Below are 13,178 nucleotides of genomic sequence, written 5' to 3'. Positions count from 1 at the left end.
ATTACTTTAATTATTTGTTTATGGATGGTATTAGTATTTCTAATTCCTTGTCCATAAGGAACACTTCACAGACATGAATGGGCTATTTCACTGCCCTTCATAATGGGCTTGGCCACTTTCGGTAATTAAGAAAAACCTATTGAATATTGTTGCTCGTTTTCATTCCTTTGGCATATCTGTTTTATCTTCTCGTTTGGTCCCTGCTAGACCTGTGTTTTAGCAGAATGGAAATGCCTTCTTGTTCGCATGGCATAACTCGACGGGCTTAGAAGACATAGGGGAAGATAAATTTGTTTTCGTTCCAGCTCTTAGAAGACATGGATTTCAAGTAGTGATTTGGTCTCATCGGCTTCTCTGGCCTACTTGTTTTGAATATAAGGTTCGGCCATCTAAGCTTTTAATTGGGTTTGAATTTTCTGGCCTCATCTTGGCTGGACATGAATATTTCTATATACACTCAAGGCTTGACGAGCTTGTCTCTTTAGCAGGTTTTCTGAGGCTCTTGTGCTTTTAAATCATGCCAGCTCTAAGCCTATTATTATCTTAATGAAATCAATGTGTTTTTGTGCTGTTTAGGAGGGGTTTTTCACTTTCAATTGGCACCTTTTATTAATCATTTCATACTGGGTACCTTGTTTTTTTTTTTTTTTGTTATAAAAAAAATATGTAAAGTGTATATCTATGTAATTGAATTACAAAAAAATATAATATACACTTGTCAAGGGTATAAGAAATAGCGAAAGAAAGAACCGGAGGAAAGATAACCGATTGACCCCTAACGAAGACCAATGCAGAAGAATTTCAAAGTGGTAAAAAGGAGGTGGCTAAAAAAGAACATCATGTTCAAACCATTGCACCTAAAATAATTCAGCACCAAAGGTTCTAAAATAAACCAATTCATCTCGATCCTCTCAATCCCATCATGGGATATTAATTTTCATATTTAATCAAATGAATCATGAAAAATATATTTAAATGAAAACGATAAGAGGAAAGACATTTTTAGCCACAAAAAGTCACTGGAATTTGGCTAGCATAGCGAAGGCAAGTGAGCTGCACCGGGTCAATAAGCAATTGTCTACTATTCACTGTTTTTGTTGATTGGAGTTAATGATGTGTAGTATTTTGAAGTTGATCAATTGTCTACTATTCCTTGTTTTTGTCTTTGATTTTTATGCATACATTGTAGATTAATATTAAGCAATTCATCTAACAAATATGATTTCAACAATTTAGTTTTTGTTAATGAGCTGACAAAATCTTGTAACGTATAACTTTTTTATATTAAATTCAGCCATCAAATTAAAATCTTGTAAAAGGCTGAAGTTCTTATTCTCAATATAAATAATCCAAATGGCCCGATGGTAGAGCACACAACAATTTACTATTTTATTCGTAACACAACACAACAGTTCATCATTACAGAATAACTTATTAAGTTTTATTTTACTTGCCAACGCAACAAAGACATAACTTAAAGAAGAAGTCCCGAAAGCATGATACAGTATAGGGCAAGAGGCCGGTAATCTTCGGGTATTTGACCGTCATTGAAACAATAGCCGGCTAATTAGCCTACAGCTTAAAAGGCTCCAAGGCGACATCAATGCCACCAGTCTTGTTCATGAAATGGGAAATGAACTCTTTATACTGAAAGGATTTATAGATTGCAGGATTGCGTGGATCAACAAGAGCTTTGGCAGGCTCTACAATGCTGTCACCATTAGGAATGAAAAACATGGCAACACTTGTCCGAGCTTTCTCTGAATTTGTCACTGCTCGATGTTCGACGCTTCTCAGCTTGTTGTTACTGATAATCTAAACATAGACCAGCCATTTTGTGAGATTAAAGCTCAATATATATAATCTCATCAAGGATATATTAGTGACATAAAATATAATGAAATATAAACGGAACCTAAGAGTTTGTCTAATGGTTGATTAAGGCCGGTGTGTGCTCTGTTCTTGCCCTTTTAGGATTTAAACTCTATATTATCGGTAAAACTCTCACGATTTTTCTAATTGTGTACAAATAATATGTCTCTTTACCGATTCAGATCCGTGAACAAAAAATAAAAAAGATAAGCGGGAGTTTACCTGCATTTGGTATCCCATGTTAACCACAAATGCATTAGAAATTGGCTCGACACCAATCCATTCACCATTCTTTAAGACTTGAAGCCCAAACACATCACTATCTTGTTGTAAAATGGTTATGAGATTAGGATCACAGTGTTCGGAGACTCCGAGGGTCAAACTTGGATCTGGGCATGGTGGATAATGATTGACTAACAAACTTGGGATTTCACTGAGCTTACCCCCAAAATGCCCAGACTCCAGGCCCAGTCCTTCACAAAGTAACTCCAAGATTGTTGCGGACAACTTTTTTACTTCAGTAGCATAAGCCCCGACAACATGTCTGTAAAGAATAACGGAAATATATATAAAGTCTGGAAAAACTACAATTTTTAGAGAAATTAAGGTATCGAGAATGATTGTCAGTCCATATATACAAATTTGCAAGCTCAATTTACCGGTATCTTGTTGGTTTTTCAGGCCAGTGTTGAATGCATTCCTCTAGAGGATGACAAGAGTTCCTTAAATTATCTCGCCATAAGTGAACATCTTCAGTAGCATAAAGTAAACTACTTGTATACAACATGCAATGATTGTTTCTCATTGCATCCTAGCAGTAGAAGCTTGTCTTGTCTTCTTCAGGCAACTCAAAGAATTCCTTGAAGACACTCATCGTGTCATTCATCAAATCTTCAGCGACGCCATGATTGATCACCTGCACTTAATTTGTGAATTTATCATTACTTGTATAATTCTCTACCTTAATATGGCATATGGTGACCATTAATTTTAAATCAAAGTGGTAAATGATTGCACATACTAAAGCTAAATCACATTCGAGCATGTTACTGTTAAAGATGAATAATATAAAACAATATCATGCGATTTTATCATACAGTTCTAGCTCATATAGTCATGGACGGTGTACGTAAATATCAAAGCTCATAATATTTGAAGTTGTGAACCTGAAAAAATCCATAATCTTGACCAGCTTTCAGAATTTTTTGTATAGTAGCATCTCTATCTTGACTAATGGCTATTGCTTCAAGATCTATAACTGGTATGGACTTGCTTGCATTGAAAGTGACATTCCCTGGTCGCTTTTCCGGTGGAAAAATGTACTTCTCAGGCACGGTTTGGACATTATTCCAGCTTGAAACGAGCTTCTCCATTACCTAGCTATGATGCCAAATCCCTATATAGCTACAATAAGCTTGTGGACAATTATTGCTGTCTCATTTCCAAATCAACGTGTGTCTTATATACTTGTGCATGTGTGAACACAATTGGATTGCTAAGTTATTGGATGCTGTTATGTTTGACGGACAATTTGAACCATAACAAAAGAAAAACAAATTAGCGTGGAAAAAAAAAGGAATAATTTATTTAGACACGCATCTCCAGAAAATTGATTGCATTTTTTTTTATATTGGACATAATCCCTCTCAAATCCAATTAAGTAGTAGCAATGGGTGCGTTCATAACTTATCTAGTAATAATAAATGATTGATAAATATACAAAGTACAGTACATTAAACAATCACAATAAATATGTTGGTTGCATAATGATATTTTACATTTAAAATCAGTTCAGATCTACTATTTAATCTGAATCCTTATTATCTTTATTTTCATCATTTTTTTTATTGAACTAAAGTTATTCGATCCCTTCATCCTCATTTTCATCAACTTCTGTATTTTTATTGATACTTAATATATCATTTAACTCTTCAAAATCAACATGAACATGAGTATTTTTTGCTACATGAAAATTTGAATATTCTTCTAACTCAATAAATGAAGCAACTCGATATAGATCAATTAACTCATCTAGTTAAAATATATCTTCTCCCTAGTTACTTTATTGTTACTATATTTAACTACCTGGACACGACTTCTAGGTTTAGTTTTCACAACGGATAACCATTCAACTCTATTACGATCATTTTTAAAGGAATAAGTGTATGTGTAATATACTTGTTAACATTATTTGACAAATATAAAAACATCATTTATGTTACTAAGTCTACCTTTTTTACTGATTTCTACCAAGCCATAGTGAGGATCTACCATAATTCCTTTATCAATATCATATCAATAGCATTCGAATAAAAAAACTATATTCATTTGATTGATAATGTCGTCTTCACCATTGTAGGAAGTGAAGTTTAGGACCCAATTGATGTGATCCACATATCCGTGAGTGTGTTTCTTCTAGAATGGTTGCATTTAATAAATCATTATGAATTTTGTCAAATATTCTTCCTTAGATTTATTATTTTTTGACGCAATAAATCATTAAACCTTTATTGCTTCACAAATTAGAGAGATGAAACAATTATAAATTTGATATCTAACCTACTAGTAGATTGCAATGAATAATAAACTAGTAGGCATTCTAGTAATTAAACTGGACAATCATGAAAATAGGCATCGAAAAACATTTAATACTCAAGGCATAAATTGAATAGTGAAAACAAATTAGATCTTATAGTCATATTGATTCTAAGGCTTCCATTTTCTTTTACCAAATAAAAATTTAATTACATAGGATCATGATGAAAACTTTAATGAGAAAAACAAAACAAAGAAAAAGGATGAGAGAGGTTTGTAATATGAGCCCCTCCTCTCCCTTTTACAAGTTTATTTTCCTTTCTAAAAGGCTATAAAATATCCTAAAAACACTCTCAATATTATCCTCCAATAATAACCACCAAATCCGAATAGCTAATGAAATTATTAAATAATGAAATAGAAGCATTTGAGGGTTGCATTGGAAGCAGAACAAGAGTGCTTAACCAGCTAAGGAGTTAACAAAGTTTCACAGCATATATTCTTGACACACGAGTGGAGTGTGAAGAAAATCCTCAAGGAGAATTGTTCTCAGAAGAGTTGGAGAGCCTGGATACTTCTAGAGAGAGTTCTTGTGTTAACTATTAGTAACTAGATGCTCCAGTTAGGATGACAACGATTTGAAGATTGTTAGTTATTCTAGAAGGTTACTGTAGTAGAAGAAAAAACAGAGTATTTGTGTCTTGACAAGTAAGGTAGTATAGATACAAAGGATTTATAGTAAAAAAATACTTCTCTTGTAATCTTCTAAACTAGTAAAAGTTATATATCTTGGGTTTGGCTGCTCTAGATGGGTGTTTTTTTTTTTTTTAATCTTTGACAAGTTCAAAATATTTTCTCTTCTTGACCACATAATTTGTTCATTTAAGTTTCTTGTATTTATATTTATTTAATTATTGATCAATGTTTGTAAACTATTAGTAGATTGCTTCTTAACATACATAGAACAAAAATGAGACTATCAACTATAAAGATATCAAAGGATATAGTCTTGCTATATGTCAAGAGATTAGAGAATCTAGTGGTTAAAATGTTGTTAATTTTATTAGACAGTTAAGAAAGTCTGTTAGCATTCATCAATGAAAAGAAAAAAGAGGTTATAAAACGTGAACAAACTTCTAACTATAGCTTGATATAAAGGTCCGTAAAGGTCTGTAATAGTGTGAGAAAAGGAATTAATAAGAATATAATAGTTTTTTCTTTCTCTCTATTTATCAAAAATTCTCTCTGCTTCTCTTTACTTCTTTATTTGCTTATGTGTAATTCTACTATCTTGTTATCAGTTATTAAAAATGATAAATATAGAATCTTGTGTTTTCACATTTTCCATATTATATAATATTTATTATCCAAAGTTTCCAAGCAGGTCATCAATGTTGAATATTTTCATCGGTTAAGAAGGTTTTGATTAAATTATTAGCATATATTATTAATATTAACATACACGTTTATCAGATGGATACCTTTATTAATTGATTTGCTGTTCCCTTTTCCCTTGTGTAGCTATTTGGTTTGGTATGTGCATCCGCACCAATACTATTTATTTGCAATTCTCTTCATCGTGTGATATAATTAAATGATTAAAGTCAAGCCCATACGTCCGCAACACTTACCTGCCAATGTGGATCACGAATAAGAATTTTTTTTTTTTTTTTTTTGATAAAACCCACATTTTGTGTAATAGAGTTTTACCAAAAAAGTAATAAAAGTAGGAAATTTTTACTATGGCCACCAACTCAAGATTATTACTTGCAAAAAGAAAACTCTTGTGTGTGTGTGTGAAATTTCAAACTTAATTAGGCAGTGAAATTTATTTGTATCAATGAATTTTCTTTGCTCAATTATATCTAAAATAAGAACTGGATACATTATATATAAAAATTCAATTAATTTATGAGACCTTGACGTAATAAAAGTAGGAATTTTTTTTGATAAAGTCTTGTTACACACCAAGGTAATTAGGGGACTGTGTTCTTAAACAAAAAGTTTTTAACTCCAAGTCAATTTGAGTAGGCCTTGTTGATTGGGAGTTAAAGAGATAAGCTGCCACTTCATCATCAAATCAAAAGTAAAATATTAATGAACTCACCATTAATTGCCATTAAGCTCTATTGAGTGTAAACAATGAATTTATAAAATAGTCAAAAGTGGGATGTCGTGATTTCAACAATGCCGTTTCAGAAAATTGATAGTCATGATGAAAAGAAGAATACAGAATTGTTGAGTTGAAACGTGAACGTCGTGTTCTCCTGAATTGTATAGTGACGATGGTGGAACTGATGCGGTTGCATAGCACCAACCAGTACTTTCCTAATGATTTCCTTGCGGAAGAAATTATGGCATGGTGGAAAACGATGCCACCCTAACAATCCAAGAGTTCAAATTCAACTTGAATAAAAGCATGATAATTTAGAGGAGAAAGGATCCAAGAACATCATGAAACAGGGGATTGTTCTATTTTGTTATGTAACAATCTCAACAGCTAAGAGGTTAGATTGTAAGGTCTAATTTCAAATGCAAGACTCTATTGATTCTCATCATTATAGTAATAAAACCATGTACATTTTTATTAAATTAAGAGGAAACACAAAATTAAACAAGAAAATCTTGAGAGTTCAGAAATAAATCTCACATTGCCGAACAGACTGAGCAAACCCAGATTTGGTGGCAGATATAAATATGAAGAGAGAGCAGAAATTGATGGTCTCTTCTGCTTTTCATGGCCTCCTTGTTTTGCATATAAGGTTCGGCCATCTAAGCTTCTCATTGGGTTTGACTTTCCTGGCCTCCTGAGTTAATTTCATCCTGGCTGGACTTGAATATCTCTATATATACACTTGAGGCTGGGTGAACTTGTCTCTTTAGCAGGCCTTCTTAGGCTTTTGTGCTGCTAAACTATATCAGCTCGAAGCCCATTATTATCTGAAGGAAATCATTTCATACTTGCTATCAAAAAGAGTTTTTTCCTGATGGATTACTCTCACATTGCAACAGCAGTAATCAATCATGGCACCCTGGTAGCATACTTACCAAAGTCAGTGGAAACGGTGATCGGTACAATGACTGCAAGTCACGGTCACCTCTCTTTTTTTTGTTACGAAAAAATAAGTGAAGTGTATATCTATGGAATTCTGTTACAGAATGTAAAATACACTTGTCATGGCTACTTGAAATCGAGGGAAAAAAAAAAAAAAACTGGAGGAAAGATAACCGATTGACCCACAACAAAGAGCAATGCAGAAGAATTTCAAAGGGGGAAAAAGGAGGTGCTCAAGAAGGCTTTACAATGCAGTTCATCTAAAGATAAACTTAATCTGAATTAATTGTTCGGTTTCCTTCAAGTCCCAAATATCTATCTTATACAAAGTAAAAAGTTGCTCATCCATAACTTGTTGCTAAAAAGGATTAAAAATTGCTTTTTTTTTTTTTTATAGGAAAAGGGCTTAAAAAGACAATGAATAAAAGCTAAAAAGAAAATGAATGATGAAGAGTAACAAGAATAAGCAAAATCTGGTAGTTTTGTGGACTTACAAATGTGTATGGATTGATGTAGAGGTGGATCCATAATCTCAAATGAAGTTTGGGGGGCTGTAGATGAGAATGAAGCTTCAAGGTGTGCCAAAAGTAAAGTGTCAGTACCTGTAGGATGATGAGTACAAATTGATCGAACATGGTAAATGGTGTCTGAGGTATTAGGAACCTGTGATGATATATTATCAGAATCCTCAAAAAAAGAATCTATACGAATAATATTAGGTCTAGTCAAGTTATGAGTAGTGAATGAAATAGAAAAGAAAGGTATATGCTAAAAAAAGACAACATGACGAGACACATAAAGTTTATGAGTTATTAGATCAAAACAACGATATCTTTTTTTACCTTCAGCATAACCCATAAAGACACAAATAGCATAACAAGAGGACAAATTATTGTGTTCTGCATAAGGACGAAAAGAAAGGTATATGCTAAAAAAAGACAGCATGACGAGACACATATAGTTTATGAGTTATTAGATCAAAACAACGATACCTTTTTTTACCTTCACTATAACCTTGAAAGACATAAATAGCAGAACGAGAGGACAACTTACTATGTTCTGTATAAGGACGAAGAACGAAACAAGTACAACCAAAAACTCTAAAAAAGGAATAATTAGGGACATGCCTATATAAGTTTTCAAAAGGAGACAAACTTGAACTATGAGAAGATTTGATTGTATTAATCAAACTTATAGCAATAAAGACAACTTCTCCCCAAAACTCATTAGAAATAGAAGCAGACAACAAGAGAGAATGAGCAGTTTCAAGAATATGCCTATGTTTTCTTTCAACAACACCATTTTGCTTAGGAGTACCCATACATAAAGTTTGGTGAATGGTTCCATCTAAGGCAAGCAACTGACAAAATTTATTAGAAGTGTATTCTCTACCCAAATCACACCTAAAGCATTTGATTACAATAGAATGTTGAGTTTTGAAAAAAGCTTGAAAGGCTGTAAATATCTCATAGAATTCAGAACGTTGTTTTATTAAATAAACCCAATAATAACAAGTATGATCATCAATAAATGAAATATAATATCGAGACCCTTTTTTTGTGGCAATAGGAGAAGGTCCCCCTACATCAGAATGAATCAAATCAAAAGGTGAAGAAGAAACATAAATACTTTGATTAAAAGGTAAAGCGGAAAATTTTGCCAATTCACATCCACTACAATCAGAAATATTATAAGTTTTTCAATTTTCTAAAGCTCTCGTGGATGCTAAAAATCTTAAACCTGAAGGCGAAACATGACCTAGATGAGAATGTCATAAATAAAAACTAGAAGATGAAGGACTTAAACGAAAGGAAGATAAATCAACAGTAGTAGGAGCAACGGCGACGGTGGCGACAACTGGTACTTTTAACTCATCCAAAATATATAGTCTATTCTTCCTATGGCCTGTCCTAGCTTCTAAGACTACAAATCCTGTACATAACAAAAAGAATCAGAAAACATGACTAAATAATCACCGGAATCACATATTTGACCAACAGAAGCAATATTTAATTTAAAGTTTGGAATAAGATAAACATTAAAGAGAGACAAGTGAGGTGTGACAACAGAATCAACACACGCTAAAGGCATATGAGTGCCATCATCAATCATAACAGGAATGAAAGACGAAGGGGACACATAGGTAAAAGATGAGAAGTTTGGAGACATATGATGAGAAGCACTAGAATCTAAAACCCATTCAGAATATGACATACATAAGGAGCTAAGAGGCAACTGACCTATAGAAGAAGAAGCAGACATTGCTTGTGGCTGTACGGAGAAAAACTTCTGAAATTGCTTAGCAAGATGCTCACCATTTATAAGACTTTAATGAAAGTAGTAAAGTTCTCGATTTTGTTTTGGTTGATCTTTTTTTTAACTGGAACAATACATTTCGGTTCTGGAGTATTTTAGCGAGTCGTTTTAAAATTGTACTCTTTTAGGGTTTTATTAATTAGAACATAACAGGCTGAATAAAACTAGAAAAAATTGATTGGAATTTGGCTGAGAAATCGAGAATGAATGAAGATTTATTAAGAAAAATGATACAATGTATGCCCCTGGACAGTAACGGAACATAATTGAGTAACGAAACATAATTGATAAGCTTGAAAGGAAACTAAATCTCAATTGGCTTGCTAATTGGTTCAAGGATACTGAGAATACAGATTTTTCTTTGCTGAAATTTCATTATATATTCAATTAAGTTGAATATTGACAACACATGTTTTAATTTCTTGGCAGAATTTTCTTCACGCACTGCATTAAAAACCTGGAATTGTTAGATAAATTTAACTCAGTGTCAGTACTTAGGTTAACGGCCTAGAGAATGCTTGCCTAGTTAATGCTAATAGTTAAAGTTAGCGTGAGAAGCAGGGCGTTCCTCTACTTGGCTGTTTGCTACTCTGCTTTCTCATTCTAGACTTGGATACATCTTGACATTGGAGTCAAGTTAATTGGTGCGACCGCACCTTCCTGGAATTTCTTCACAGAAGAGATTTGTGTTGAGGACAATTTGTACTATTTTTGAATTCTATATTATTTTAGTTTGTTTAGCCCATGGCATGCTATTTAAATTATTTTTGTGGGATTTTTGAGACAATTATTACCTTTGAATAAAATAGAATGACTTCCTTCTGGCCTAGAAAATGAGTTCCACTTAATATTTCTTTGACATTTAAGTCCCTTGTGAAATGGGGGTGTTATTTCGTCCTCTGCCTTTTCTTCCTGGACATACGAAGCCAAGTTTCCAAGATAATCAATCCATCCATTATTCAACCTTTTGAATAGTGAAGCTTTTCAAAATAATCCACAAATGAAAGCTACAAAAGAATATCATGGACCATCTCACATTGTTTACATCACTCCATTAATTGCGCAAGTATTAAAAATAACAAGAACAACAAAATTGCGGAAAGACTCAAGCGCGATATTTTATTCAAAGGTAATAATTGTCTCAAAAATCCCACAAAAATAGTTTAAATAGCATGCCATGGGCTAACACAAACTAAAATAACATAGAATTCAAAGTTAATACTGAAACAAATAAGAAAGACAAATTTTCCAAACAAAAGCAATCCGAGGCAATCTTGAAGATCATGATCACAAAAGAGCTCAAAAAGAGATCTTCGTAGGGGATTTTGATACACTTTTCCCTCGTAGCTATGTTGCGGGTCTCTAAATCATCTTTTTATGTTGGTATAATTTGCGCGTTAATTTAGCACCCTACTCGAAAGCAATGTCTCGTTAAAGAAATACTGCATATTTGCCCTTATAAACTATCTTTTTAAACTTTAGTTTATTAATAAAGCCCATAAACTCATAGTCTAGACATTCCACATAAAACTTAATTAGACACTGAAATTTATTACTTTAATTATTTGTTTATGGATGGTATTAGTATTTCTAATTCCTTGTCCATAAGGAAAACTTCACAGCCATGCATGGGCTATTTCACTGCCCTTCATAATGGGCTTGGCCACTTTCGCTAATTCCTTTGGCATATCTGTTTTATCTTCTCGTTTGGTCCCTGCTAGACCTGTGTTTTAGCAGAAAGGCCCTATTCCATTAGGAGAACGTGAATTCTCAAAGCCTTTACAACGCCAAAAGGATCATAGAAAATTGGATCACAGAATGGAAATGCCTTCTTGTTCGCATAGCATAACTCGACGGGCTTAGAAGACATAGGGGAAGATAAATTTGTTTTCGTTCCAGTTCTTAGGACGAGATTGATGAGGAATTGAACTTGAAGATGGACTGGATCATTGTTAACTTCTTGATCAGAATTTTCCAACATGATGGCTAGTGAAAAAAAGAAGAAAAATATAAAAACAAGGCAAACTTAGGAGCCCACAGATAAATCAACAGTAAGGCTAAGCTATGAGACCAACACGCTGAAAGGCCAATAGCTGAACACACACAAGAAGATTGCTGGGCAAGTTCTGAGCAAACACAATTTGGGTTGATTCATCCCACCACCACCAACAACAATACACCCATGCTAAGACCTTATGACCTTCTGAAGTTGGAGAACTCATGAAAATTAATCTTTAGAAAACAGTAGCAAGTGTCCATGGACTCTTCAACGAAGTGAAACCACCTGCGCCGCCAAAGTGGATTTATGTAGAGAGCTTCAGCAAGTGCTAACACAACAATTATGTAACATACCCCAAAGCTCACATAGAAAACATTCATGTCTATGAAACCATCATCTTCTTGTTCATCATTAGGCACTGGTTGTGATGGTGATTCTTCTTCACTGCAATAGTAGTTCTGTAACGGAGCTCCACACAAAAGAGGATTACCTTCATAACTGCGTTCATCAAAGGTCCCAAATTGAGCTTTCATCTCCGGAGTTTTTCTTGACAAATTATTATATGCCACACTGAAAACAGCTAGCGTGTCGTGTACAGTAAGTTGTGGAGGGATGACACCATTCAAGTTGTTGTAAGAAAGATCCAATTCTTTATCTGCTTTAAGTTTGAGAATGTTGCAAGGATAAATCTAGTGAGATTGTTGTGTGACAAGTTTAATGAACTACCTCACTTAAATTTCTCATTGATAATGGGATTTCACCGGAGAATCTATTGCTGGAGAGATCAAACCCAAACATGAAGTTTAGAATATTGCTCTTGTAACCATATGACATTTTTTTAGTCGTAAATCTATTACTTCTTCTATTAGGGCGAATCGATAATTTATTCCAACGTAATCGATACTCCCTGAATCCATTATTTCAAAATACATCTCTCTCAAGGACTCGTATGGAATGGAATACTGTCGAGTAGCTACCGCTTTCTCTAAATTTTCCTTAAAAGCATGATTTCCTAGACAGGAGGGTAGACGACCAGAGAGCTTATTTTGTGAAACATCCAAAATGCTAAATTGTTCTAGCAAGCAAGCATAACTGAGTAGGAATCTGACCAGCAAAATGATTAGCTTTCAGAAGAAGAATACTCAACGCCGAAATATTGCCAATCCAGTTTGAAATTGGGCCCTTGTATGTGAGATCCAATGTCACCACCGAAGAGCCTTTATAAATTCGTTTGTTAATGGACCACTCAATTGATTTTTGGATAAATGGACATGTTTGATATTTGGCGGGTTGAAGCAAGATGGTATAGAACCAGACAAATTGATCTCAGACATGTCCAAATATTCAAGGTCCACAAGGTTGCAGAAATCACTTGGAACTGGACCCTCAAATGAATTTTTC

At 33.7% G+C, this 13,178-nt stretch overlaps 1 pseudogene; it reads right to left on the bottom strand.

The window, feature by feature from the left end:
- Positions 1-1,365: 1,365 nt before the first annotated feature.
- On the bottom strand, positions 1,366-3,313 carry LOC118047611 (hyoscyamine 6-dioxygenase-like; annotated as a pseudogene).
- Between the last annotated feature and the right edge of the window lie 9,865 nt (positions 3,314-13,178).

The sequence above is a fragment of the Populus alba genome, chromosome 5 (assembly GCF_005239225.2).
Source record: "Populus alba chromosome 5, ASM523922v2, whole genome shotgun sequence".
Lineage (NCBI taxonomy): Eukaryota > Viridiplantae > Streptophyta > Magnoliopsida > Malpighiales > Salicaceae > Populus > Populus alba.
The sequence above is the reverse complement of the archived record's forward strand: the minus strand, read 5'-3'. Positions and strand labels throughout refer to the sequence as shown.